Source organism: Nuphar pumila, chromosome 15 (assembly GCF_984573655.1).
Source record: "Nuphar pumila chromosome 15, dmNupPumi1.hap1.1, whole genome shotgun sequence".
In the NCBI taxonomy this organism is placed as follows: Eukaryota; Viridiplantae; Streptophyta; class Magnoliopsida; order Nymphaeales; family Nymphaeaceae; genus Nuphar; species Nuphar pumila.
In genome coordinates, this window is record NC_143263.1 from 84,247,556 (window position 1) to 84,270,304 (window position 22,749).

The 22,749-nt window shown below is 34.8% G+C and overlaps 1 long non-coding RNA gene across 1 annotated transcript in view; it reads right to left on the minus strand.

Annotated features, from left to right (window-relative positions):
- Window positions 1–6,576: 6,576 nt before the first annotated feature.
- The window catches only part of LOC149815823 (uncharacterized), a 33,647-nt gene continuing 17,474 nt past the window's right edge, over window positions 6,577–22,749 (minus strand). The window contains exons 2-3 of the long non-coding RNA XR_016427951.1: window positions 6,734–6,840; window positions 6,577–6,624 (exon numbers count right to left, since the gene is read on the minus strand). This is a non-coding gene — a long non-coding RNA (uncharacterized LOC149815823). The remainder of the gene's footprint in view (window positions 6,625–6,733; window positions 6,841–22,749) is intronic.

The window sequence follows — 22,749 nt, forward strand, 5'->3', positions numbered from 1 at the left end:
CAATCAATACTAGGTTTTGTGAGAGATGACCATTAAAGAAAGGGAGTTTAGGTTGTCCTACTATACATGAAGTTATTGGGCATAAACATGAAACTCAATTTCATGAAGGTAAATTGTCATAAGTCTTATTTTGTTGGGTATTTGAGATGTAACTTAATTATTTGTTTTCTAGTAACCTTTATTTCAGGATGATGCAACCATAGTAAGGGCAGGTATGGTCAAATACTGCGATAAAGATATGCAAAAGAAGAAAGGCCTAAAAAATACAGAAGCAAATAAAATAAAAGATTTGCAAGCCAAAACAAAGACAAAAAAAGTGAAGCCAACCATCACAAAAGGTTCACAGGTCAAACAATGAGCAAAAGGCAACAAGTCAACTACTAAAAAAAGTTCACAAGCCAAACAATAAGCAGAAGACAACAAGCCAACCACCACAAAAGGTTCACAGGCCAAACAATAGGCAAAAGACGACAAACCAACAACCACAAAAGGTCCACGGGCCAAGAAGAAAGCAAAGGAGGAGAAGCTGGAGCCTTCTGATGAGGAAACTGATATGAAGGAGATGTGGGATGTTCTGAATCGTTATTGATATCATTGAATTTATAACCATAAAATTTTTTGTAAATATTACAGTCATTGATATGTGATTACTATGTAAATTTTATCATATATTACTTGTCTTTATAGTGTTTGTATGTCGTTATTGTGGATATTGCGTGAAGGATAATAACAAGGATATGATAAGAGCAAGTTCTGAACGATGTTTGCACCATAAACTCATGACCTTCGTAACTACATGACATTTGTGGGGTCATTAATCTCATAAATTGGTGATGTTGTCATATTGTAATATGCGAAGTGGATGGCATTCACAAATATAGGTCACAGTTTGCAAATAGAGGACATTCACAAATAGGTCATGTCCTGACCTTCGCAACTCTATCATAATCATGAGCTTTGTATATTGGTGTTACATATTTTAGGAAGTGGGCACCTCCGTGCATTCATTACATGTGGATCTCTTTTAAGTATATAGATGCTTAAGTTGAACACTGACCTTCCCAAATACATGATAGAGTTCACAAACATGTGTTGCAAATGTCTCAACCTTTGCAACCTTATCATGATCATGAGATTTGCATATCGGCACTACATATTCATGAAACTGAGGACCTTCACATGTTCATTGCATGTGGATCTCCTACAAATGAATGAGTTTAACACTACCATCCACATATACATGATATAGTTCACAAATTTGTGTTGTGAATATCCTGACCTTTGCAACCTTATCATGATCATGAGGTCCGCAAATCTATTCTCAAACTTCACAAACATATGTTGTAAATGTCCTTACCTTCTGGAATGTCGTCCAATCAATAAGGTTAATACTAGATTGTTCGAATGTTCTGAGATTTGCACACTCTAATATGTGGAATGTCATCCAATTGATAAGGTTTATATCATAGCATGTGAATGTCTTGAAGTTCACACTCTGATGTGTGAATATCGTCTAGTTGATAAGGTTTATATCATAGTGTGTGAACAGCATGAGGATATTTACAAACTTCGATGTGCGAATGTCATCCAATTGATAACATAAATTGACGAGTGTGTGGATGCCTTCATGTTCACATACTATGATATAAACCATGTCATCATTCAAATACAATTTAAACACATGTTATTTATATATATTTATGTCATACATTCACAAATTCATAGTACTTGTTACAATTTATATATATATATACACAGAAACATGTTTATAAATTATACATACATCCATACACAAAAACCTATCAATACATTCAAAAATAGAAAATGCAGTATATACATCCACACATTCACAATATGTACATTCAAACATTGAAACAAAAATTATATATATACATGATAATTTTCTATAAAAAATATTATATACAAATTATAAGAATATCTATACAACCTATAATTGTTTGTGAATCTGATCAAAATTATGAAAAATCCAAGGCTTCAACTCTTGTTGATTCTGCATATCTTGTCATCGTGATCTTAGCTCCTCAAGCTCCTTATCCTTGGCAAAGAGCAACTTTGCCTGAGTTCGCAAAACCACTTTTCAGGCTTTTAGAAAAATCTCCTTTGTTTCAAGCAAAACCTGTAACCTACAGATTTTAGCTCTTGCAAGAGCTAAATTTGCCACTACATCCACTCCATTTGAAGTCCTAAGCTATAAACTCTTAGCCCCAATTTTCTCTTCCTCCTATCATTTGTAATTAAATTTATATATATATATATAAGTGTATGAGGTAATAAATTTGTAATGAAAGTAAGTTGTAAATAGAGTTAATTTGTAATCAAAGTATAATCAAATTATGAATATCAAAGTGTACGAGAAAATCACGTTATATTGTATACGTGCATTACCATCTCCATGGCCATCTTTGTGTTGAAACTATTGGTTATGAGTTATTGGCAGATACGTATCATGGAATACAAGTCGATGTCATTGACGTTGTCATGTCAGTTTTCAAGTTGAGAGAATAACAATGTGGGGTAATTGTTCGACAAATCTTTTAAATAGCATGAGATGCTTCAGCTAACCATGGGAGGGTGACGAGGTTATTGTTGTGCATACCCAAACTATCGAACAACTCAGTTGGTCATTTGAAGTTTAACTTATTCATGTTGTGTATGTAACCAAATGTCCTTTACGAGGTTCATAGCATATACAACCATATCCTCCTCATAAGCTACGTCCTCTCTGTAGGGGTACCATGTTACATACAGAGTAAAGTTTTATTCATAGTCAAAGTCTTATATTGTATCATTTATAAAAATATAATTATTTTTTTTACGTATACTTACATGTTCTTTAGTCAGCACATGTAACTTTGCACTGCAAAGGCCCTTTCCAACTCAAGACTCATTCTCTCTTTTTTATTCTCTTTATCTAACTTTTCTCTCTTGTGTGATCTACTGATGCCGAAAATGGCCATGGAAGTGGCACACGTAGGATGCATGGCCGCTCAGTGAAGGGTAGGGGTCCTGTCATAGAAAGAAATGGACAACCGATGACCTGGTCGAATTATTGGGCAAACAGACCGCCCCCACCCACTTTCACTGATGCTTAGGGTTTTGCACTTCCTGTTGCCTACCAAGGATCGTTGGTCGTGACATGGGTAGCAGTACATTTTTGTGAGGACAACTGTGTTCTGTCACATGGTCAACCATCTTATCACACCAGGCGCATTTGGTGTGTAATTCATGAGTTTCGTGTCATACTTTTCATAAGCAACACTTTAAATGTGGCCTCTGTTGTTAATTGAACTGTAGGATGGCTGAAAACCCTCTAAGCATGTTGTCACATGTTATTTCCCACATAAGTCTAATCTCCTGAAAATTCTGTGGGTTCACTAATGCTGGATGTTTGTGTATTTGATGTGTAGTTCCTGAGTTCTGTTGTACTTTTCATAAGCAAAATGTAAAATGTGGCTTCTGTTCCTGCAAATGTGAATTTGTTCTCCTGTATTAAACTGTTAATTAGAACTTTATTCCATTTGTCCAGATATGTGTTAATGTATGTGCGCCTGATGGTTGCTTTATTCACGATCTATAACCTCAATTAACTCTGACAGTAATCATAGTATATGCATATGTGACTAATGCTCAAATTCTGGCCTATTTATAGGCATGGTGTCTGCTAAGTGGGTCATGGTTCTCACATATTACATGATAATGTGTACATGCTCACGTATTCAAACTTGCAATGATCAATACACAAATTAATACATAAAGATAACAAAATCATGTTTTTATATGAGTCAAATCAAATCAATGAGTCAATATTCATACCTTAAACAAAGCCAATATGTCGACAAAGTTTCGTCTTTTATGCTTCACTTGACTAAAACTTTTACATGTGAAGTTACTTCCCATGCATATTCATCAACACGATCCAGGTCTTGCACCAGTTGCATATATGATGCATTAATCGACTTTCCACAGTGTCAATGAATATAGGTGTTAAAGAAATAGAACAAGAATGCTCTCAACTCCTTTTCTAACCTAAGATTGGCCTTCCTTCCAATACAAAGTATCCTCCCCTTCAATCTCTTAACATTTGTGTTGTCATATGCTTCTTCAATCATGATGACTTCAACATTTCACCTTCCAATGCATCCTTGATTGCTCTTAAAGGAGAAATCTCATGATATTTTGAAAAAACTATTTTCTCTCAAAAAGAATCCTGAAGAAATATTGGTATATGTAAAACTTGTATATGACATACAAATATAACACGTTTGTAAAATGACACATTCCCCGAAATCCCTTATGTCCAAAATATATGATTCTCGATAACTGTCTGCAAGAAATAAATGGACATTGAGGTAATATTTACTAAAAAATATTAAAAACTTAAAATAAAACCTAAAGATGAGAGGGTTATCTCACACTTTTCTCAAACCCCTAAAATTTGACCCTTCCTCTACCAGCCCTCTCTCTCCCTTCAATCACCCCTCTAATGGCCAGTGATCCTATTGGAGGTGGCACTTACTCGGGCTAAGAGAAGAATGGCAGCACCTCTAATGGCCACCTGCTTTTTTATTTAAAGGGGGTCAATCTGGGTTGTGCCAGGGGCTCGGGGGCCATGCACACCTTTGACTTGCTGGTGGTCAATGTGTGTCTACTGGTGGTCTCCCCTCTCTCTTTTCTCTTTTCGGTTTATGGGGTTTCACCGAGTGCTTTTGGATTTTCGGTAAAGGCACGGTCGAGGGGTTTGACTGCCTTTAACCTGCCGGAAGCGACAATGGCATCATCGACAACGGCTTGACACCAGTCCCTCCTCCGGTTATCCAACCTTTGATAACCCCCTTGAGCAGGGTTTCTTTCCGGCAACCTCTCTAACACCAACTTTCAGTGATTCAAGGGCTTGTACAAAGTTTGACCCTTTCTTCGATTTCTCTATTTCATTTGCAAGAAATTAAAACTTGACAAACCTTGGCAGAACTGCTACACCACTTTCCGATGCCTGTTCCCGATCACCAGTCAAAATAAGCCCAAGTACGCAGAAAAAAAATTGTTTTGTTCGTACACAAAACCCAGGTTTTTTCATAATCGAGAATTCTGTCCTAAAACAGAACATTAAATGACTGACCTTTAATGGCTAAAATTTCCTACTTTGTTTTTTTGGATTTGTTTTTCTTTTCTGTGATGCACGAGTTTACGACTGGGCGCATTGTTTCATCAACAGAGATGCACCTTCTGCGCTTTGATACCACTATAAAAGTTTGGACATGCAAAACAAGGGACCCAGGGTTGTTTTCTGTAAATCCCAGAAAACCAGTAAAACTTGATTTACAAGAATTCTGTGAATCACAGAAAACCAGTAAAACTTGATTTACAAGAATTCTGTAACTTATTATTGCATCGTCAGTATTCCCTCCCCCTAGGGCCCTTATGTAAGGGGATGGAATGTAGACATTTCATTGGAGAAATCCCTTCATCCCAAGAGTCCCAACTCTTGACTTAAGACTGTAAATTATTATTATGTTAGTTTATTGTCTTTCAAGGCCCAACAGTTGGCAGGGTCCAACTGCTGGGGTGGCCTTCCCAACGGTTGTCTTTTGGTTACAACCTTACATTTTAAAGGGTATTTAAAACATATTTTTACTTAAAAGATTTGTTGGGTGGGCAAGTACCTACCCTGACCAACGGTGGTTTCATAGGCCGCAACAACACGGTCGACGGTAGCGGAGACGGTGTTGACAGTGGTAGAGGCTGAACCAGTGGTGGGTGGGAGAGCAAGGGCCCATACTAAAGGTGGTGTTAGGTGCCCTCTTCTTCCTCATGATGGTGGCTGTTGAGGTGGATGGTTAATGCAAATTGGACCATTCCACCTTGGTCAGCTACAAGAGGATTTGGTTGAAGTCCGTCCAAGGTAGGTTCCATGTGCACCTCGAGCCGCATCTTGAACATCACCACCAACAATGTGATGTTTTGCTTAATCTCAGTGATTTATTGTTTCACATATCACAAGTTAGTCTCCGCAGGACACATACATGAATCAATGGCTTGCAAACAATCAAACATGGTGTTACTCTGATACGAAATTAATGCACCTTCGATCATAAAGATGCGTAAAATCTCTACGTTACACTACTCTGTATGAAAATCAAAAGCAATAGGAATTTTTTGGTGCCAGCATCTGAGAAAAATGGAGGTATTGGTTTTCAATTTGTTTTACTCTCTATAGCTGCTGACACACATGGATGGGCGTACATGATAGACACATAAACTGAGTCACCTATGGACAAACACATGCATACACTTGTATACACACATATATCTAATTAATATTTTTTATTTATTTGCTCATACACACTTATTATTTTCTAGTGTGGGTCTAAATAAGTGCTGGGCCTCAATTGCATAAATTTCAGAAAAATAATAAGTTTCAATCATTCATCTCCCTAATCCCTCCACATAATAAGTATTTATAGAAAAATAAAACCCATAGATTGCTTACACAAAAAGATCCAATTCAAAACACAAACCAAATAAAAGAAAAAATCTAAACTAAAATAAGATCCAAATGACCGAGATTTGCCCAGCTCTACCTCTGCATCACAATGTTTAAAGGAACTGTAGCGCACATGAAAAAACATATAATAAATTATGTGTGCAACTAACTAGATCGAAGAACATTGTGGGTATACATTTCAGAACTTTGAGAATGGTGGCAAGAGCTCACTCCAATTCCTTTTAATCCATCTTTAGCTCTGTTAAGGATCCACCATGGCAACTCGAAGCAAGGAATACATTCCATCAATACAAAGTTTTCTTGGATGATCAGCCAGACTTGAATCAGATTGAGCAAAAAAACTACCAATCAGTATCAAACATACCACAGTGAATTATAATTATCCTTCAAGGTTCTCGTAAAACTATCACAATGCTTCTTAACACTAATAAGCATGATGATTGAACCATTATATGATTGCACTCCACACGTATAAATGGGGACGAGGATAGATCTCTCTCATTTCATGTATTGTAAATTGACATTTTCCTAAAATGTGATGTGTCATGAATCCCATCTCACACAAGTCAACCAAAAATATTTATTACATAAACATTAAAATTGAGTTTATTTTGGATACATGCATAAGAAGAATTAGCAAACAAAAAACAAGGAAACACATACAGGAGTTTTGATAATGCTCTAGTCTGAACCACACCAACCTCCTCTGTGTCATCAAGAATCAGAGTAGCAGATTTGTGTCCCAAGTGTAAGCATGGAAAGCATACAAACACATGATGCAACAAAAAAACAAGTAAATATGCACACAAGTCACTGAAGTTAGTGGTTCGGCAAAACCACCTACATTCATAGGGAGAGTACGAGAGAATCTTTATTAAAAACCAGCAAGTAGAAGATGTTATAGGGCTCTTGAGAGCAAGAGAAAATACAATAGTATCAGTCAATAATGATTACCTTGATCCAACAAGTTGGTAGATTCAACCCGGCAAACTAAAATCTGCACTTCTTTCTTCTCCCTTGTTGTAAGCCCCAACAATTTGTTTTTCATAAGGACCCCAATCACCATGCACATACACAACCCAATGTGTAAAGTCTCTCTCTCTCTCTCTCTCTCTCTCTCTCTCTCTCTCTCTCTCTCTCTCTCTCTCTCCTTCCTTATTTTTCCTTCCTTTTTCTTTTGGTTTTCCTCTCATGAAAAGAGACCATGTTAGACACCTCCCATGTAGGATTCAAATTAACCCACAAAAGGCGGGTTTTCTTAATTGCCCCACACATGGATAGTACCAAAACAAAGAGGGAACCCATATGTTAGGGTTTTCTTGGAGCCAAAAGAAAAAGACTCTAAGTGGATCCCATGTGGCAAGTCAAAGCCACACACACTAACAATCTTCACCTTGGGTTTGACTTGCCATCACCCATGTCAATTATTCTTTCATCTTCAATGCCCCCTTTCCTTGGGGTCCATGCTTTTAACTTGAAATATGAACCAAGTCTAGGCAATGCTTGAACTTATCACCACTAAGTGGATCAGTCATCACACCAGCCGCATTATCCTTCGTGTGAACCTTTACTAAGTTTAACTCCATCTTTTATCATATTTTGAATTTTATAATACCACATGTCAATATGCTTTTGACCCATGGCGACTTACCAGATTTTCTACCAAATGAATCACACTCTATCACAATACAATTGCACCTTCCTTTGCTCAACGTCAAGTTCAGTCACCAACCCCTTAAGTCATGCATTTTCTTGCTATTTCTAAAGCTGCTACATCTGCTTTGGTCATGGTCATAGCAATCATAGGTTGAAGTATAAACTTCAAACTCACCGGCCCACCTACAAAGGTAAATATATAACCACCAGTTGATCTTCTTTTATTTAAGTTCTTTGCAAAGTCAACATGAACATAACTCATAATATCATATAAAGACTTGCCTTGCATAAACATAATGCCAACACCTATAAAGCCCCATAAATATTGAAAAATCCATTTAACTTCATTATAATACTCCTTTCCTGGATTCCTCGTATATTTACCAACTACACTCACAACATGTGCAATATTTTTTTTCCTGTGTTAGGACACAAGTATTAGGATAACTTGAAATGTGTAGCAAGAAAACTTACAAATTTTGCTTTTTCTACATTTAATCTTTCAAGTACCTTTTCAATATACTTCTTTTGTGAAACCCATAACTTGTTAGTCTTTCTGTCTCTATGAATCTCCACGCCAAGGATCTTCTTTGCAACACCAAGATCCTTTATATCAAACTTTTGACTCAAGATGGACATTAACTTGTCAACTTCAATCATGCTTTTGACAGCAATTAGCATATCATCTACATATAACATCAAAATAATATATTAATCATTATCAAGAACTAAAAAATAAACACAATTGTCATATTCACTCCAAATATACCCAACTTTAATCATATAAAAGTCAAAGTGCTTATACCCTTGTTGAGGGGATTACTTTAACCATTGAGTGATTTCTTTAACCTACAAACAAGACTCTCCTTACCTACTTCCTTGAAACTCCCAAGTTATTACATATAGATTTCTCCTTCTAAATCTCTATAAAAGAAAGTGGTCTTCACATCAGACAACTCTAACTTAAGATCATGCATGACAACTATCACCAACAATACTCAAATTGATGTGTTTCACAACCGACGAGAAGACTTTATTGTAGTCAATTCATTCTCTTTACTAGAATCCTTTCATTTGCATTTTCTTGTTATAGTTGTTAAACATTTTTTTTCTGCAGAATAGGATAATAATATCATAGATGGTGCAATGCTCACGCTTGAAGTCATATCTGCTGGAAATGAAGAATTCTCTACACTTTATAGGTCACAACTTGTGGCTCTTGCATCAAGAAGTAGAAGATTTAGCCAAAATGCAGCAAGAATAGATGCATTGAATCCTACAATGACGGTCCTTAATTGGTGGCGTTTTTATGGTGATGATACACCTAAGTTGAAAGCATTAGTCATTAAGGTTTTATCTCAACCTATTAGCATATCTTCAACAGAAAGAGTGTGGAGCACTTATAGTAATATTCAGAATATTAAACGAAATAGGTTCAATGAAGATCGTGTTGATACCTTGGTGTATATTCATTTCAATCTTCGATTGATTGATAGGTACAATTAAAGTGTTGTACTTTTGTTTTGGTATTTTTTTTTCTCTTTTTCTTTCATTGACTATTTACTAGCATTCATATTTTATATTCTTGTTATAAAAAGGTACAACAATCGCTACAAAGAAGGACCTAGCCGAAAATGTGATATCAATCTGGAACTTCCTATTGTAGAAAAAAAATACGTTGAGATTAGAAGGCATGCGTTGGAGAGATTTAGATGATAGTGCACAACAATCAAGCACTATTTCTAAATTCAAACCCAAAGATGCACAACCAAGAGATCCATTGCCTTCAATAATCATACGTACAAATGAGGTTGAAGAGAATACAAATCAATCCAACAGAGTTAGTAAAACTAGTGCAGATATACAAGAGCGACCATCAGTTCCTCAAGGTCGGATTGATCGTTTCTTTAGCAAGAGACCTAGGCAAGGTATGTTGATCTTGATCATGTGTTTTTTACTTTTACTTCTATATATGTATTTTTTATATTTTAAATTAAGGTTTTTGAATATTTTAATTTTTTAACATATTCGTTATAGAAAATAAAGGAAGGAGCAGAAGGCATGGTCGTGGAGGACAAGGAGGACGTGATGATGAAGAAAGTTCTTGATCTATTGCTCACCTAAAGGGAAAGAGAAAGATGACAGATTATTGATTGTTGACAATGAAATGAACTCTTAAATTCTTAATTATTCTTTTGATGATGTAGTTGGAGTAGTCTAACTTAAAAACTTTTATGCTACTTTTTTTGTCATGGTCTTGTAATATTTTGTTGGTTTGATATGTACTTTTTATTTTGAAGCTTGCGTGATAAAGTGAAGTAGTGGATTATGTTAATTTTAAGTTTATACTTACAGTTTCAAACTTTATAACTTATAGTTTACAGTGTAGGACTTTATAGCTTAAAAATTTAACCATATCTCTATGTAATCTTTGATTTTATTGATTTCTCATTTTTTATATTGTAGAGATCACAAAATTTACAACGATCAAATCATTTGATTCTTTCATTGAAAAATGTATGTTTTTTAATCAAATTTATTAGTTTTCTTAATGTATTATTTAGTGCTTGCATGCATTTGTTAAATAGTTGCAACAGGAATGTGAATTATGATTTTTTCTTGATGTATTATTTTTTAAATGCTTGAAAATTGTAATATGATGCATTTGTTAGATAATTGCAACTTATATTATTTATTCTCTTAGATACATATTTTATTTTGTCAATGATGACATAAATCTTATTTTTTTATAAAATAAAAATATATAATTACATTTTCGTTTCCCTTTCGATTCTTATTCGCTTCTCACTCGAATCCTAGGCCGCCTCCTTCTTCGCTTCTGGTTCGCTTCCTAAGTCGCTTCTGAAACACTTCCTGATTCGCTTCTAAGTCGTCTCGCGTTTCCCGCTTCCTAAAATTTTAGAAGTGTCTCGCTTCTTCCCGCTCCCTCGACTGGCAACTCTAGTTTAAACTTAACATCTTTGTTCACCGAGCACATAAACATAAGCAGAACCACAGTTGCCAGTCGATGAAGAGGGAGCGGGAAGTGAGGCACTTGTAAAATTTTAGAAAGTGAGAAGTGCGGAAAGACTTAGAAGCGAACCAGGAAGCGTCTTGAAAGCGACCTAAGAAGCGAAGAAGGAGGCGACATAGGATTCGAGTGGAAAGCGAATAAGAATCGAAAGGAAAGCAAAAATATAATTATATATTTTTATTTTATAAAAAAATAAGATTTATGTCATCATTGACAAAATAAAACATGTATCTAAGACAATAAATAATATAAGTTGTAATTATCTAACAAATGCATCATATTGCAACTTTCAAGCATTTAAAAAATAATACATCAAGAGAATATCATAATTCACATTCATGTTTCAACTATTTAACAAATGCATGCAAACACTAAATAATACATTAAGAAAACTAATAAATTTGATTAAAAAGCATACATTTCTCAACGAAAGAATCAAATAACTTGATTGTTGTAAATCTTATGATCTCTGCAACATAGAAAATGAGAAATCAATAAACTCAAAGATTACATAAAAATATAGTTAAATTTTTAAGCTATAAAGTCCTACACTATAAACTATAAGTTATAAAGTTCGAAACTGTAAAGTGTAAACTTAAAATTAACATAATTCACTACTTCACTTCATCATGCAAGCTTCAAAATAAAAAGTACATATCAAACCAACAAAATATTACAAGATCATGACAAAAAAAGTAATATAAAAGTTTTTAAGTTGAACTACACCAACTACATCATAAAAAGAATAATTAAAAATTCAAGAGTTCATTTTATTATCAACAATCAATAATCTGTCATCTTTCTCTTCCCCATCAGGTCGGCAATAGATCGAGAACTTTCTTCTTCATCATGTCCTCCACGACCATGCCTTTTGATTCTTCCTTCATTTCCTATAATGAATATATTAAAAAATTAAAATGTTCAAAAACCTTAATTTAAAATATAAAAAATACATATATAGAAGAAAGTAAAAATAAAAAACACAAGATCAATATACCTAGGCAAGGTCTTCTGCTAAAGAAACGATCAATCCGACCTTGAGGAACTGATGGTCACTATCTGCACTAGTTCTACTAACTCTGTTAGATTGATTTGTATCATCTTCAACCTTATTTGTACGTATGATTATTGGAGGCAAAGAAGCTCTTGGTTGTGCATCTTTGGTTTTGGTTTTAGAAATAGTGCTTGATTGTTATACATTATCATCTAAATCTCTCCAGCGCATGTCTTCTAATCTCAACGTTCTGGATTGATATCTCATTTTCGACTAGGTCCTTTGTAGCGATTATTGCAACTTTTTATAACAAGAATATAAAATATGAATGTTAATAAATAATCAATGATAGAAAAAGAGAAAAAGAAAATATCAAAACAAAAATACAACACTTTAATTATACATGCCAATCAATCAAAAATTGGAATGAATATACACAAAGGTATTAGCATGATCTTCATTGAGCCTATGTCTTTTAACATTGTGAATATAACTATAAGTGCTCCACACTCTTTCTCCAGAAAATGTGATAATAGGTTGAGATAAAACCTTCATGGCTAATGCTCATAACTCAGGTGTATCACCATCATAAAATGCCCCCAATTAAGGATCGTCATTGTAGGATTCAATGCATATATTCTTGCTGCACTTCGGCTAAATCTTTCACTTCTTGATGCAAAAGCCACAAGTTGTGACCTATAAAGTACATAGAGCTCTTCATTTCAAGCAGATATGACTTCAAGCGCGAGCATTGCACCATCTAAGATATCATTATCCTTTTCTGCAAAAAAAAAAGTTTAACAACTATAACAAGAAAATGCAAATAAAATAATAAACTAATTAAATCATTAAACTTTATTAAACAGATAGAATAAACTTTTTACCGGAAGAAACTCGTTTGACCCCTCCTGCTGTCGGGATCTTGAGATACTCTAACTCGTAATATTTTGGAGTAAGCATGTGGGCTAGACTATGGAGAGAAACATTCATTCTATCCCATCTACTTGAGACAATCTTATAAATCTTTCATACAAATCTGGTTGTCCTTTTAGATTGTCTTTGATTTCCATCAACATGTTGTTCATGCCTTCATACACTTTACCAATTATAGGGCCTTTCTGATCACAAAATTTAATTATCTTATATATGGGTTTTGTAATCAATAATGTTAAACGAACAAAATCCCAATATTCTTCATTAAGAACAATTGTTTTTGTTGTAACATCTCTTTTTTTCATAGTCTCAGCAGTGCATGATTGCTTCCACTCGCTCCATCTATCTGAAATGATTGTGAGCCTCAAGCTCTCCCTTACATCAAGGGAGCGCTTCAAAGTAGTATAATGTAAAGCAAACTTTGTTTTTGCAATCTTTATTAACTTTAATTTTTCATTGCTTCTAAAGATTGTTAGTGCTTTTGAATGATTTATGATATACTTCACAATTTCTTTACTTTGCAAATATGCTACTCCCAACCAATGAAACTCATGTGTCAAATCCTTGAAGATCAAATTAAGTGTGTGCACAACACAAGGTGACCAAAAAACATACTTATACGTTTATTTTAATTCTTCGCCTGCTAACTTGCAATTTTATGCATTATCTGTAATCACTTGCACTACATTAGAAGACCTCACAAGTTTAAATCCCGTCTTAAAAAACTCGGCAATATTTGCAGCTGACTGTTGCACATTAGAAAAATCACTTGTATATAAGAACATCGAGCCAAAACAATTTGATGCAAGTATATTTATCAAGTGTTTGTTCTTGATATTTGTCCAACCGTCTAAGACAATGAAAACTCTAAATTCCTCAAACTTTTCTCGAAATTCATTTAACTCCCTGTAAGCACACTCTTTCTCATTGTCAAGCAACGTTGTTTGCGCTTTTTCATATGATGAGGGTTTATATCCAGGCACTTTACTAACTGCAGATATCATCTCTTTTCAATACGCTGATCGAAGCGCATTGAAAGGTATACCATTTGCACACAAAAATCTGATAATTTTATCATCTACATCATCTCTTTCTACCTTTTTAAAGGTATCACGAATATCAACTGTGTTTCGGCTTCCACTAGAAGATGTAGTCATACTAATAGGCTTCGGTTTATCAATTCTTGATCTCCTTAACTCAAATGCACTTGATGAAAACTCCACTCGTCGAACTTGCCTCTTAATTTTTCTTGTAAATTCTGTATTTTTTGCAACTACAGGACAAAAGGCAATTCCAACACTTTATTCTTTTGGAGCTCCCATAAGATGTTCAAAAACTTGAGTATATGACCCATGATAAATATTTTTGCAGTGCCTACACATAAAAACTTGAGTTCCACCTTGCTTTCCTTGCCCACTCTTCTTTTGTTTCAATACATGGCGCCACAACAATGTTGTTTTATGCATGCTAGGCGGTTCGTCATCTAGGTCATCTCAGAATAGTAGTCATCTAAGTCATATTCTTCTTCATCTTTCTCATCAAAACAATTTTCTTTTCTGACCTCAAACTGATATGGACAACCAGAAGACCCCTTGCCCTTTCTTGCATTGTCATTCCCAACACCTCTAGATGATTCATGTTCCAAATTGCAAAAAGAATCATTATCGTCATCATAATTATCGTGATCGTAGTTTGTGATGGTCATTAGTGAAGCAAAGAAGAGGCAAATATACCTCCATCAAAAAGTATAGGAATCATTTTAGAACACTTTAAAAAAACTATTATTAACAGCAAAGGATCGAGTGAAGAACACAAATCATTGCTTATATACACAAATGTATGCACATTAATATATACTAACAGAAAATGTGCACAAATTCACAAAAAATGAATAAAAATGATTTCTTTATCTATGAGAGAGAGAGAGGATTGGACATGTAAAAGGTTGATGAAAGTTGAAAATTGAAATTATATTATTAGTCAAAGGTAAAATCTATAAAGCTATTTAGCCAAATTATCAAACAAGAAACATATCCATTAGGATGTTATAGATTACAAAAATCACACATTAATTCTTGGACAAAAAACATATAAGAAAATAGACACAGCATTGATCGTGAAAGTATAACATACACTAGTATGTTTTGCATTATAAGGACAAGACATATATTTCTCAACAAAATAATAAATAAAGACAAATAAGACAATTAGATTTATGGCCTATATTTTAGAAAGTATGTTATATAATATGTATTACCAAGGAAATATCATATATATCTTTAACAAAAGGAAAAAAAGGAAAAATATCATATGCATTACAAATGTATGTTATATATACCAAAGAAAATTAAACGTCTTCTGTTCCTCCTCCAAAGAGAGTTTCTCCATGGCAAATTGAGCCTGCTTTGGCACCTGTTGCCCTAAATCCACTTCCTGTTTCTAGACCCAAGAGGCCCAGAGCAAATATGGTGCCTTCATCTCCTGACTCTTCTGCTCTTACTAGAGAAGGTCTCTCTCTCTCTCTCTCTCTCTCTCTCTCTCTCTCTCTCTCTCTCTCTCTCTCTCTTGTACACTTTATCTGTCTTATTAGTTTGCACATTATTTGTAATCCGTCTTTTATTGTATCCAGGCCCACCTAAGGTTGCAGTTGACCCTGTGCAAGTTCATGGATTTTCAAGGGTCTTGCAAGGTCAAGAAATCATGACCTTGCGGGGAACTTTTGCTGATAGTGAATCTGACAATGCCCAGAAGCAGGTTATGCCGTCACATCTGCAAGATGATGAGAAAATGGATGCTGCATCTTCATTTAGGAAATTGGGTTCTGAGAACTTGTTGTCATTGTTCAGGCCTGAGCCTTCTTACTCTGATCTGTTGTCTGGTTTCTGGACTCCTGCTGATGACACCCATGGCTTTGGTGTGCCATTTGCTGACCAATCTCGTGAGGAAAGTAATCCTCTAGTGAGGCAGTTTCAAGAACAAGGAGGCAAGTTTCAGGCACAGGGAGGTTCCTGGCCTATAATGCCTTCCAATTCACTGATGAGAGAGTTAAGCACAGGATTGCCAACAAGTGCTAATGAACTGCCTTATCAGAAATATGGAACTTTTATATGCAGTAAGCCAAGTAGGTATCCCGTGATGTGCAATTCCACAATCAAACAACAACCGGGTAACTGGCTATTACCTCCAACACCATCTCATATGAATACAGTGGGAGAACAGAGATGGAGAGAGGAGAGGTATTCCGTGGGAGATACGTGAGATGGAGAGAGGAGAGTACGTAACTGAATGGATTCATCGTCGGTCGGTGGAGGTCGCCGGACGTCGGTGAAGGTCACCGAATTCTGGATTCCGCCGATCGGCAAAGAGAGGAGAAAAGGGAGGAGACTCGGATTCAGCTGCAGCATGAAAAAAAAAACTAAAGCACTTTCGAGTTTTGTTTTTCACGGGTTTTCAAAATCTCTATTTTTCCCTTATTAAAAAAACTCATACTTTTAATTTTTTTTAGAAAAAAGCTTTAAAAAAAGGATAAACCTATAAATAGCCCCCTTCGTACCCCTTAAATGGGGTGCGCGTACCCCTTTAAACGTGCACCCCATTAAAGGGGTGTGTGCATCCTGATATAAGTGTGTGCTTTCCCGTGCATTTTGAAAGCACCACGTTTCGTGCTTCCGAAGCGCGTATCGGGGTGTGTGCTCCCCCTACTGTATAGTCACTTCCGCTAACTCTGAGCATAACCCAAAGACTTTCAAAATGGAATAATCATCTAACTTACGTGTCTATATCTCCTTTGGAGTCTTACAATTAATTTCTTTAGATGGTGACTTGTTGACAATAAAACAAGCTATTTTAATTGCCTTTGCCCAGAAGTTTTTCTCTAATCCTATATTCAACCTCATACTAGAAGTCGTTTCCATAAGAGTCTTGTTTATCATCTCTGCCAAACAATTCTATTGAAGCATATCCGGTGTGATAAAGTGATTAGTGATTCTCTTGTTTCTACAAAACTCAATAAATTCATTAGAATTATACTTTCCTATATTATCGGACATCAGGCATTTTATCCACTTTCATGTATGTCTCTCTACATTTGCTTTCTACTACTTGAATTTCAAGTTGTTTTGTTTTTCATAAAGTAAACCCAAACTTTCTTTTAGTCATCTAGAAAGGTAATAAAATATCCAACCTCATCATTAGATTTAACTAATGCAGGCCCTCATACATCTGTATGCTAATAGTCTAAGATGTCACAGCTTGTGCACTTTGCAATTTTGAAAGTCACTCTACATTGCTTTCTTTATACACAATATTTGCAAAAATCTAGTTTGCATGACTTAATATCATTCAACAAGTTTCTTTTATAAAGTTTCATCATATTTCTTTCACTCGTGCTCTAGCTGCATATGCCAAAGAGTGATTTATTAGGGTGGTCTGCGAAGGGGAAGCTTGCGTGTCCATTTTGCAACATCGATACATGGTCAGATAGCTTGAAGTTCGGCAGAAAGACGTGTTACATGACACACCATTGATTCTTACCACGTGATCAACCATGACCTTGTCAAAAGAAGGAGTTTGACAGTAAAGTCAAACTTAGGTCACCAAATAAATTGCCTGGAGCTAAACTAGAGGTATAATTAAGTAACATTTTTTTTTATTTTAGAAAAGTAAGGATTGGTGAAAAAAGAAAAGAACATGATAACAACCAACGATATCTAAATTAGACAAAAAAATATTTTTTTATTGTCATATTGGTCATCACTGAAGTTAAGACACAACTTAGATATGATGCATGTTAAAAATAACATAATGTGACAATATCTTATATAATCTGCTCGATGTCAAGGAAAAATAAAGGACACTAAAAATGCACGAAAAGATTTAAGACTCAGAAAGATACGTCATAAGCTGAACTTAGACAAAAGTGGTGCAACACCGAAGAAACCACATGCACAATATATATTTTTGAATAAGCATAAGGAGTTTTTTTATTGGTTGAAGGATGTAAATTTTTTCGACGGCTATGCATCTAACATTTGGTGATGCGTAAATATAAACAATGTTAAATTTTCAAGAATGAAGTCATGATAGCAACGTCTTCTTTAACGCCTACTATTTATTGTTGTTCGTGGATATCTAAATAAGACAATTGACATTTAATTTGTCTAAGTGATATGTTCAAACTATTGTGTGAAAGGACGTTGAAAAGAAATGCTTTAACATAGATTAAGGAAAATACTTCAGTAATCTTATGCACTTTGGAGAAGATATTTTCACCCACATTTTTTATCATCATGGTGCACCTAGCCATTCATCTATCACATGAGGTCAAACTTTCTAGACTAGTACAATATCGTTGGATGTATCTGATCGAGAGATTCCTTGGTAGATTAGAGCAAACTGTAAGAAACAGAGTACGACCAAAAGTTTCAGTGTTGAGGCATATATTGATATAGAATGTACAACCTTTTGCTAAATGTATCTTAGTGGTATTGATACTAGATTTAACCATCAGGATCGGCATAATGATAGGCTCAGCATGACAAGAACACCTAGTTTGTTTGTATTCTTACATGATATTCATATGAAAGTCGAAGACAGTTTACCAACTGTACTTTCATATTCAAAACGTGAGAGAGATCATCGGTATGTGCTAGACAACTACGGTGAATGTGAGTCATATCGAAGGTTTGTATCCCTTATTATAGTTATAAATTATACCTAATATGATAGTTGTTATATAGTCTCAACATTATATATATATATATAATGTAGATAACACAAGTAGATAATCTACGGCTTGTGCAACAATGTTTAGGAAGCTACAACAGGATATGACAAAGAGTTCGCAAGTTAGTTTCTATAAGCTCACGAAGATACTTTTTCAGAATTACAAAGTCTCGCAAGAGGACCTGAGTGTGAATCGTAGTCCTATCAAACTTGTGATGTGAATGAAATCAAGTTTTATACACAGTATCGAGGTCAAAATTGTAGTTCTCAGAACAATGAGATAACGGTTACGTGTACAGGTGATGTAGGAGAGCCTAATATAGACTATTACGGTATTCTAAAAGATATTGTCAAATTTAAATATATACAACAAAATTTTATATATATGCTTAGATGTGATTGGTTTGATAATAGGTACATGCATAAAGGGCGAATACTTTACATGTGTCAACATGTCTCACCTAGCATACCAAAATAATCCCTTTATTTTAGCCTCTCAAGCTATGTAAGTATTTTATATTAGAAATCCCATAAATAGCAAAATGTAAATAACACAGAAAATAATGACAAGAAATGCATACGAGATTTTATCATTTTCAGCTGAATGGAATAAAGAACAGGACAAAGATGCATATCAAGAAGCTGGTTGCAGAAGGGTTGATTCATTACTTCACCACACCATCAATGAAGATCTCATGCCGTTACACCAAGATGATTGATAAATATTCTGATGTGAATGATAAATATGTATGTTAACCTGTATAGTGAATTTTTTTGTATGTTAACTTAAATTGTATTTTGTAGTGAAAGGGTTTTGATAGTGAATATTCTTGTATATTAACCTAGATAGTGAATATTCTTTTATGATTCAATTCTTTAGTATAGTCTAATCTAATATTGTTTGCATGAAATTAACAAATGTCGATATATACACAACAAGAACACGGGCGTTCTTCCTGCCTCTGGATCGGTTCACCACCCGCCAGCCAAGGTGAACACCTAGACAGGATCGACTTCAGATCACAAGTGGGTGATACTTCAAGGGAGGAAGAAGTGCTCCCCCCCCCCACACACACACACCATAAGCCACTGCAGCTCTAGAGCGGTCCACGATGGCCTCAAGCAAATATTTCAGTAAATTTTTAATACAATTAACAATTTATTACTATCATTCCTATTAATATTTGTTTATTACTACAAATTAGCAACTACAAAATCTTATTAACACAAACATGAGAAGAACAAATGCGTAGACTAACACAAGCAAGTCAAGTAACGAAATACTTTAGTAACTATCAGGCTTGGGATACAAAGAGTCATGGGCGAGGGCTCCTCCATGTTCTCTAGGAGGCTTTCGTGCATCATCAAGGATGCGAGCCATACTCACTAACAACTTGCAAATAAAGGTTCTAGACGACGAGAAGATGGTGTTATGTGAGGCATTTTATATAAGTATATTGACTAACTATATTTTGATAAACATATTAATTCATAAAAAAAATGTTACTAATTATATTTTGATAATTTGGTGCAGAACGAGTTTGATTTAGACAAAGATATACCTGAACATCAAACGTGCATAGAGATGCAACTTGCACTACTATACTCAAGGGTTCGAGAAGGTTTCCACAAGTATTACCAGAAGTTTGAAAACCACAACGTAGCAAAGCAACATCCTCCTAAGGGATGTGACTCGAGTGTGGAAACTGATTTGCAAGTTTTTCATTGAAGACTATTAAACAGTAAATATTGGATATATATTTATAAGTAAATAAATATTCAAATTTTTATACTTTTTGTCTACTAATTGATCTTCTTTTGGTTAACAACGGGCGTCGAAGAAAAATTCGGCGAATAGAGCAAAACAGATGATCCTATATACCAGTGGATCATTTTTGTACCTCCAAAGGTATCATATGAGAGTAAGTTTCTTATTCCTTAAGTTTATTTTTTTTATATAGTATAGTACTAAATATGTTTGATCTAATAAATTCTTAATTTGTTAATAGGAATCGACGATGAGTGCATTCTATAAAAAGCCGCACACTCATTCATATCGCAAATCATTCATCTACAGCAAAGCATAAAATACCTTTATAAGTAACTCACACTTTGTAGTGCCACATTCATTCATTCTATTTTATATATTATCATTAATTACTGATAAGCAATTATTAGCAACATGCAGACGAAGCTATAATATGTAAAGATTGAAAGTTCAACATCTTCTTTACAAGGAAGCTCATCGACAACACAGTGAGACATTTTTGCCAAGGTCCTTGGGGAGCAGTACAAACATGTGAGGGGGATGTGTGCATTTGTCATTTCATCCAAACCATCATTCTACAGTCAAGTCTAAGTTTCAAAGCTATCTTCTCAGATGAAGGCGACGCAGACAGAGCTCCAACAATTAAGAGAAGAACAAAAGCTAGATCGAGAAGAACAGGAACGAGAGAAAACAGAAAGGGGGCGAGAAAGACAGGAAATTGAGCGAGAGAGAGAAGCATCTATAAAGTTCAGAGACGAGATGCAGGCTTTCATAGATGTGTACAGATAAAACCCTTCATCCTAGATCTAAAATTTTTAAACTCACTTTATTTAAATATAATTTTTTACCTTGATACAATTTCTAAACTCTTTATTTATTTGATTACGATCTTATTGTTTTGATTCTCTTGTGATGGGTATATACATTTTCAGGGTTACGTAGCTTCTAAGTAAGAAAGATCTTACATAACTTTGAAAATGTGTAACACAAATTAAATTTTAATTTATTTGAATATTAAAAATATATATATATTGCAGGCTTTGAGAGGATGTAGGGGTATAGAGGGTTTGTATTTGAAGTATGTTTGTTGCAGGCTTGGAGAGATGTAAGGGGAGTGCCATAATGTGTTCCTAAACAAAAAAAAACACAAGATCAATTAGGAACTTAAGAAAAAAAAGGCTTGGGTTGTATCATAATATGGTGTTTGATTACAGATTAAGTTTATAAGACAATCCATATCTGCATTTGTTTTTTATTTTGGTCAACTAGTCATATTATTAAGCAATGTTATAAATCATGGTTACTGACTTCTCTCTTCGTTCTCACAAACATACAATCTTCATACACAATCAACTAGTGTATATGTTTCTTGTGTACATCCATGACACAAATTAAATTTTGATTTATGTTAATATTAGAAGTGTATATGTTTGTTGCAGGCTTAAAGAATATGTAGGAGGTGTAGGGGGTTTGTATTTGGAGTGTGCTTGTTCCAGGCTTGGAGAGGATATAGGGGGGTTTGTATTTTTTAAAACGTATTTGAAGTGTATGTTTGTTGCAAGATTTTGGTGAATGTAAGATTTTTTTGAAAACTAATTTTTAGTTTTGGGTTTGCAAGTTTATATCTTATAATGGTGAGATCCATGTCTCGCCGTTATAGCCTATACAGGTGAGTTAATTCTCCTCGTTATAGCCTATAACAACGAATAGAGATATCGTTGTTATAACCTATAATAGCGAGAATAGTACCTCGTTGTTACCTATTGGTAGCCTATAACGGTGTGCGAGGCACCTCACCGTTAAAGATTGCCACATCGTTATTGGTGTTCTCAGTTTCGGCGAGATTCTTCGTTGGTGTTGGTTTACCCTTTAACTGTGAGTTATGTCGTTATTACTTAACAAGGCCATTTTTTTGGTGACTTATCGACAAGAATTCTCACCATTATAAGCCTATAGAAGCGAGAAATAGGGCAATAGCAGCGAGATATATCGCCACTATTGACCTACATCCTTATAGTGCATTAATATGTATGGCCAACTCATAGGGCGAGAGACACACATGCTGAGTATCTTTATAGGAACAATCGCACAAGATCCTGACCACATACCTTTACATT